Source organism: Myotis brandtii, unplaced genomic scaffold (assembly GCF_000412655.1).
Source record: "Myotis brandtii unplaced genomic scaffold, ASM41265v1 scaffold187, whole genome shotgun sequence".
In the NCBI taxonomy this organism is placed as follows: Eukaryota; Metazoa; Chordata; class Mammalia; order Chiroptera; family Vespertilionidae; genus Myotis; species Myotis brandtii.
In genome coordinates this window covers 3,072,446-3,079,970 of record NW_005356944.1, presented here as the reverse complement: position 1 = coordinate 3,079,970, position 7,525 = coordinate 3,072,446, and the positions used below count along the sequence as shown (strand labels likewise).

The 7,525-nt window shown below is 55.8% G+C and overlaps 1 long non-coding RNA gene across 1 annotated transcript; it reads left to right on the top strand.

The window, feature by feature from the left end:
* The first annotated feature begins 277 nt into the window (after positions 1 to 277).
* On the top strand, positions 278 to 7,062 carry LOC102257491. The gene is made up of 3 exons (XR_313492.2): positions 278 to 789; positions 4,181 to 4,267; positions 5,589 to 7,062. It is a non-coding gene; the product is annotated as an uncharacterized LOC102257491 (long non-coding RNA).
* Positions 7,063 to 7,525: the final 463 nt, after the last annotated feature.

The window sequence follows — 7,525 nt, the reverse complement described above, 5'->3', positions numbered from 1 at the left end:
TCAGTTTTCTCACCTGTGAAACGGGCTAATGCTAGCACTTAAGTTTGGAATTGTTGAGGATGGAGCGTTCCAGTGGCACCCAAGTCAGCGGTTAGTGTTGGCTGCATCAGTATGTGCTCCCTCCACGGGCTGTGCATGCACCCTGACTCTTACGGGCCTCTTCTCTCTGCCTCTGCCCTCTCAGCTGACACCTGCCCACTGGGCTGTAATCACAACCTCCTCCACCCCAACTTCCAAACGCCGGGCTGCTGGAGCTGGTCTCCACTGCTGACACGGACACAGAGTGGTTCCAGTTCTCCCTGCCTCTGGCCGGTGCCCCCTTGGCAGTCAAGCCACGCTCACTGCTCACCGGAGGACACTGCTGCATCCCTGTTCCCCGCCTCCCAGGGGTCTTTCTGGATTCATCTGCTCCCTCAACACTCAAAAGGCACAGGGCTGCACCTGATTCCAACCCAGCCCTCCCCTCACAGACAGCAGAGACACAAATAGCAGGAAAGTGTGGTGAACGCTTGACCAGACGTCCTCATCCACCTCACTGAGGATTAAATAAGACAGCGAGTGCCGCGGGGACAGCATCTGGCGCACGGCCAGCGGTCAGTCCCTCTCAGCTGCTTTGATTTCCTGGAGTCTAATCGCAAAGGCTTCAGCACCGGCAGGGCCTCCCCAAACTCCTCCGCCTTTTCCCCAACTGGACCCAGCCATCCCAGAAGGCCAGAGGACAGAGGGAAACTGACCCCCCAGCAAGGGACAGTGCCTGGCCTGGGGTCACACAGCCAGCAGGAGACAGAGGTGGGTAGGACTTGAGCCCAGGCAGTCCTGGCAGCCTCAGCCCATGCGGGCAGTGGCAGGCAGGGGCCAGGCAGGGCTGCTGGTGCCTGAGTCAGTGCCTGGCAGCTGCTGTTGACATGTGATAACGGGTGTTTGTTTAGCTGGGGCCACTCATCAAAGGGGTTAATGTTCAACTCCCTCCAGTCCCTGGGGCTGCAATGGGAGCTGAGTGGTCAGACTTCTCAGGCCGGAGCCCCACAGCCTATCTGCCCTGGACGATGACCTGAGGCCTCAGGCGAAGGCCCAGGTCTGTGGGGGGGTTCTTTGGGAACACAGGGCCGCAGGCTGGACTCCTTGCTGGGAGGAGAAGCCTCAGGCTCCGGACAGTCACACAGCCCGTAGGGACCCACCACATTGGACTGGGCTGGGGGGCTGGAGACCCCTGGGGGGACCCAGTGGCTTGTGGCTCACAGTATGGAGGTGGGGCTGGTCAGTGGCCCTGAGCTCACTTGGGTTTGGGAGTCTTTGCTCACCTTTCTCTCAGCCTCACTCCTGATGGAGTGGCTCCTCTAACCCTTCAGCTGTCCACCCAGGTCCCTCCCAGATCCTCTCAGACCCTCCACCCCACTCTTCTCTCTGCTCAGCCCTCATCCCTCCAGCCTGTGGGGTCCTTAGGGCCGGATGGGTCTTGGCACAGAGAGGCCTGGGCAAGCCTCAGGCTGATGGGGAAGGGGATTCCCTCCTGGAGGAAATAACCCCGGGCGCTCAGCCTCCCTCCTCACGGGCCAGCTGGGCAGGGTGCAGGTCACCCCAAAAAGCCACAGCCTCGGGCTGCCTCCAGCCATGGGAGCCCCAGGCCAGTCTCTGCTCCTCGCTCCCAGTGAGGCCGGGAGGCTGGGAGCCCATGCAGGGCAACGAGGCTGTGCCCAACCTGTGCTGGGGCCGGGCCACCCTGCCCCAAGGAGAAAGGGCCTGGAACAGGGCAGAGCTGCTGACTCCGCGTTGGGCTGGGGACAGAGCCTGAGGTGTGGGATGGGGCGGGAGGGCTGAGGGCCAAGGGGGACATGGGGGGTGGGGTGGGCAGCAGCCTCTCTCCCACCCGCCACAGCTGCAGCCTTCATGTCAGGTGAGCACTGGCCGGCCCTCTGGCCCACCTCTGGGCACAGAAGCTGCCGCTCCCTGGGGGTTCCCACGCAGCCCCGAGGGCCCCATGAGCACTGAGCTCAAAAACTGGGCCTCATCCAGCCTCGAGGAACCTTCCAGATCCACCTCTGTGCAGCCAGGAAATCCGAGAGGGAAGCAGAGGCGCAGGTGTGAGGGGCAGAGCAGGCACGAGGAGGACGGGAGAGGGACCCCCGTCTCGCTCCAGGCTGGCTGCTGTCCTTGAGGGCGAGTAGGGGAGGGGTGTTCTGAAGAGCGAGCAAATCTGGAGGCACGAGAGAGAACAGGGCACCCTCGGCACCACAAGGAGGAGGACTTGGAGGGGGTAAAGTTGAGGGATGCCCAGTGGAGATGAGAAGCCGGGGGCAGCTCTGGCCCCACCGCCAACCTGCCTACGCAGGTGGTGCTTGAGCCCAGCGCCACCCAATGGAAACGCTAAGCTGACCCCTCCGAGCCCCAGTGCCCTGTGGACAGGGGGCACCCTGAGGGTGCAGTGGGGCAGCCAGGCTGGCCTCCAGCCCTGGGTGGGAGAATCCACACACTGGGCTGACCTGTGGGTGAGCCAGGGTATGACTGCCCTCCCCCTGTGCCAGGCAATATTCAGGGCACTGGGTCAGACAAACAGGCTGCAGCCAGGGTGGCAATGTGTTGTTGCCACATGGCTTCCAAAGGCCTCGGTGTCAGCCGGGTTGAGAGTGGCCTGTGAAGATGGCTGACTTTGGACTTCGGCCATCGGGAGCTACAGAGAACTGTACCCTTCCTTCCCTAGCGTTAGCCCAGCTCCTGCTGCCAGCACCTTGTCACTGCACCCAGTCACTCACTCACTCACTCACTCACTCACTCACTCATCGCAGCTTCTTCCTGGGCTGAGAACTGAGGCCTCGGATATGGCCCTTGACCTGACAACACCTCATTTTACAACTAAAGCAGCCCTGCTGTGACAGCGTATCGATGACAATTCAAAAAGGAAATAGAGGGGTGCGACATCTGGCTCCTGAGCCTCAGTCTCTTCGCCTGTGAAATGGGTATTCATGGAGCTTTGGTGAGGATTAAACACGACATCTGCTTCAGTGGGCTCAGCATTGCGCCAGGCACTTGATGCGCTTTTGATAAGCCCCAGACCTCGGCTGTTGGTGGAAGCCCCTGACAGAGGTTGGCCTGGGCGCGGTATTTGTGTGAGGGGAGACTGAATACTCCCCTCCCCCAAGAGAATATCCCTTCCTCCAAGGCGTGTCCCTCCAGCATGTCCCTGCCGCCACCTCTGAAGTCCACCTGTGGCCAAGGAGGTGAAGAAAGGACAGCCACTGTCAGCAGGGCGGGAGCCAGGGACAGGCGTGGGCCGCGGTTCCCTTGTCGTGGTCACTCACTGGGTCCACCTCCAGGAAGAGGCCACTTCTCTGTTCTCAGCACATGTGGCTCAGGGTGGACCAGCCTCCCCAGTCACCCCAGCCTGACTGTAGGGCTGGCCAATCAGAGGGCAGGTCCCCGGGCACTGTGCTGGTCCAGGGATGGACATACGGTCAAGCTGTGCCAAGGAAATGCAACTTTGGGGCCCGAGACCAAGGACGCTCTCTCCATCGGGGTTGACAAAAGCCTGGAGCTGTCATCCACCTTCTCGCCACCCCAGGGCGAGGCCACCAAGGGAGGAGGTTGGGTTGGACCAGCGTTTACAACCCGGGTGCCTTAGCCGGCAGCCCAGGTACATCCTTCGGGCCTTTAACACCTGCTACTGCTGGGACTCGGAGACAGGTCCGGCCAGAGGCCAGTCTGCTCACGGATTTGCTGTGTGACTCACATCCAGGGATTGCCCCGCTCCAAGCTTCTGTCCACAGCAGGCTCTGAGCCCTGCCTTGTGAAGTGCACAGGGCTGGCAAGGCCCTGCTCAGTCCACGGGGCCACAGGCCTGGGCCTCGGCCACTCGCTGCTGCACTTGGCAGGAGCCGCAGGAGAGAGTGGAGGCAGGCGGGCGGCCGCCCCTGCCTTCACGCAGCCGCCTTTCCCGGACCCTGACTCACTCAGGCTTGCTGGGTGCGGTGAGGCTGGAGGCAGAGCCGGAGAGACGAGGAGCCGGAGGTCTCGTGCTCCTGGGTTTGAATCCACACCTCGCCATTGCCTGGCTGTGTGATTTGAGGCAAATGAAGGTTTTGAGCCTCCCTTTTCTCATCTGCTAAATGGCAATAATAATAACTGTCACCTCCATGTCGGTGCGGGGCTTCAATGTTCTGTGTGTCATCTTGGTTTCTCCCCGTAGCCCCGAGAGGTAGACCTCACCTCTGCCTGTTCCAAATGAAGAAACTGAAAGAAAATGACACGAAGCCCTGGCTGGGTGGCTCAGCAGGTGAGTGACATCCTGATACGCCAAGGTTTCGGGTTCGATCCCTGGTCAGGGCACACACAGGAATCAACCAATGAATGCGTAAATGATGGGATGACAAATTGATGCTTCTCTCTCTCTCTCTCTCTCAAAATCAATCAGTCAATAAAATTAATAAAAAAAAAAAGAAGAGGGCACTAAAAACCATAGGCCCACAGAACCGACAGAGCTGGGTCTTGAATCCCTGTTTTTCTGTAAGTCAGCTTCCCTAACGACTTACCAGGCCCTGTTCAGGCAAGGTTCAGCCAGGAAAAACAGGGTTTCCAGCAGAGGGACTGAGCCCAGGCGCGGACGGGCTTGCAAAACCATTGGAAGAGCTGGGGGAGCGAAAGGCAGGCAGCCCCCGCCGGGGATTGGAGATCAGAAAGCACAGGAATTGCAGAATTGTGTTCCTGGTACTCACGATGGGCATCTGTGTGTGTCCTATGGGGGGCGTTTTGAAGAATGGTGTTGCTGGGTATCGTTCACGCGTGGCTGTTGGTGGACATAATGCTCGCTTCCATCGGGTATATGAACAGGAGGGCAACTACAGGTTCCTAAGAGAGGCGAGTTCACAACCCACTGTTTCCCCACACTTTGTTATGAAACATTTCAGACCTACAGGAAACTGGGAAGAATTGTTCAGCGAATCCCATGTCCGCTCTACCTGAGTGCCCCAGTCTGCCTTGGGGCTCTCTTTCCACCTGCCCATCCTACTATCTCCTTTTCTTTTTTTCATTTTATTAATCGTCATTGCTTTTTAGAAAGAGTAGAGGGAATGAAGGAGAGAGAGAGAGAGAGAGAGAGAGAGACATCAATGTGAGAGAGACGCATCGATTGGTTGCCTCCCCAACTTGCTCCGAACAGGGCTGGGGATTGAACCTGCAACTCGGGTACAGTACGTTCCCTTGGCCAAGTATCAAACTGGAAACCCTTCAGTGCACAGGCTGACGCTGTAACCACTAAGCATACTGGCCAGGGCACTCTATCTACTTTTGTTGATGTAACAATATAATTTTTTTAAAGAGAATTTTTAAAAGAGTTTATTTGAGCCAAACTGAAGACACATGCCAGGGAGCAACATCCCAAATGCTCCCAACAATTTAATTTTAAGCGGGGGTGGGGAAAGCAAGATACAAAATTATCCAAAGCCATTGACCCAGAGAGACTGGGAGGAAGTGCAGCAAACATCCTGTGTCCACATGATCTCTGCCTGATAGGATTTCCCAACTTTTCTGGTCAACATTTTTGATGAAGGGGGAAAAAAAAATCTGTTTTAAGTTAAAAGGAGCTTTGTCTTTTATAGGATTGGAATGTCTCTCTTTGGGGAACGGAGTCCATGGAGAGATGAATGGAGAGGGTTGCCCCCCTCCCCCTTCAACGAAGAAGGAGCCCGAGAGAAGCTGTGGAGGGACCGGACCTTCTGAGAAGGCTCCAGAATGTTGCAACATTTCGGCTTGTTCAGCCCAAACGGAGATTTAGAAGAGGATGCTTCCCCAGCCTGAAGTACCTGATGGCGCCTGCATTCCAGGGAGCGCTCGACAGGAAGTAAGCCAACCCCGGTGTCCAGCTCGCTTGCGGTGCTCGAGAACACGCTTTAAGCTGCTTGACTCAGTGCCAGTACCATCATGTGGTCCCGTCTGAGTTGCCCAAACTAAGAACAGCTCAGCTGAAAATAACACTGAGCTAGTTCCCCCATGGCCCATCCTAGCCCCGTGGCCCATCCTAGCCCCGTGGCCCATCCTAGCCCTGTGACTGTGGCCGTGGCATCTCAAAGATGGGCCGACCGGAGACAAACAGGCAGAAGGAGGAGGTGGAGCGTGGGTCGTCTGCACTGCAATCCCCTGTGGAAAGTGGTCAAGCAGACAATGAGCGTGTCTGTGAATATGGCCTCCTTCACCTTTGCAGTTGGATTGGTATCAGCTCAGAAGATGGAGAACATTGACGGGGAGATAAAGATCTGGAGAGAAAAGGACTCCTCAGGAAGAACATCAGCTGCTCACTCGTCCCCCAGGACAGGCCTCCAGGGAAACGCTTCGCTCTCTCCGAAGCCAAGCATTGGAGCTGGTTACCCAAAACTGGCACCTACGAGGGCGAGTGACGCGATCGGCATGGGAAATTGGGAGCTTTATCCGATCAAGGAACAGCCAGGACAACATCAGAGGTCAAAGGAGCCGCTCAGCTGAAACTAGTACAGAGTAATATTGAATGTAAACTGTAACTGAAAAAAAATAAGAAGCAGCTCAACAACAGGAAGATCAGGAACAAAGGAAGGAAGAGGATGATGGGCAAACATTGCACCAAGCTCGGGAGTGGGATGACGCATCCGAGGGCTGATAACTGAGAGAACCTGGGTCAGCCTTCCCACAGCAAGACAGGCCTGCGGGGGGCGGGGGCGGGGCGTGCACATCTTCCCATCCCTGGGCTCCTGCTTCCATTCTGGACCACGAAGGCAAAGGTGCTTAATCTTGCTTTGTGTTCAATAAAGTGTCAAGCAATTAAGTATTTATTTGTGTCCTAGGTGATGAGCCAGCGACCTTGTTTTGGCATTATCATCCCTATCAGAGTGCAACCCAATTTCTTAAGTGAAAGAAAAGAGGACTGAGAAATGGCTCTGTATAGTCAATGGCTGTATGAATTCTCCTTAAAAACTAATGAAACGCCCTGGCCAGTGTGGGTCAGTGGTGGGAGCGTGGGTCCGTGCACCGAAGGGTCTTCAGTTCGACTCCCCATCAGGCGCAAGTATCTGTGTTGCAGGTTCCATCCCTGCCCCTGTCGGGCTCTCGGGAGGCAGCCAATCAATGTGTCTCTCTCACATTGATGTTTCCCTCCCTCTCTCCCGCCTTTCCTGAAAATCAATGGAAAAAATATCCTCGGGTGAGGGTATGTTTCATGAGCCTGTGCAGGAAAAAAAAAAAGAAAAGAAGGAAATAAAAGAAAAGAAAAGAAAAAGAAAGGAAAGAAAAACAAAGAAAGAATTTATTTGAGCCAAATTTTTGAGGACATGCCCAAAGCAAAATCTCAACAGACTGAGAAAATGCTCTGGAGAATGGCAGTCTTGCAGCTCATTTTATTTTATTATTATTTTTTAAAATATTTTTATTGATTTCAGAGAGGAAGGGAGAGGGAGAGAGATAGAAACATAAATGATGAGAGAGAATCATTGATCGGCTGCCTCCTGCACGCCCCCTACTGGGGATTGAGCTCGCAACCCAGGCATGTGCCCTTGACTGGAATCCAACC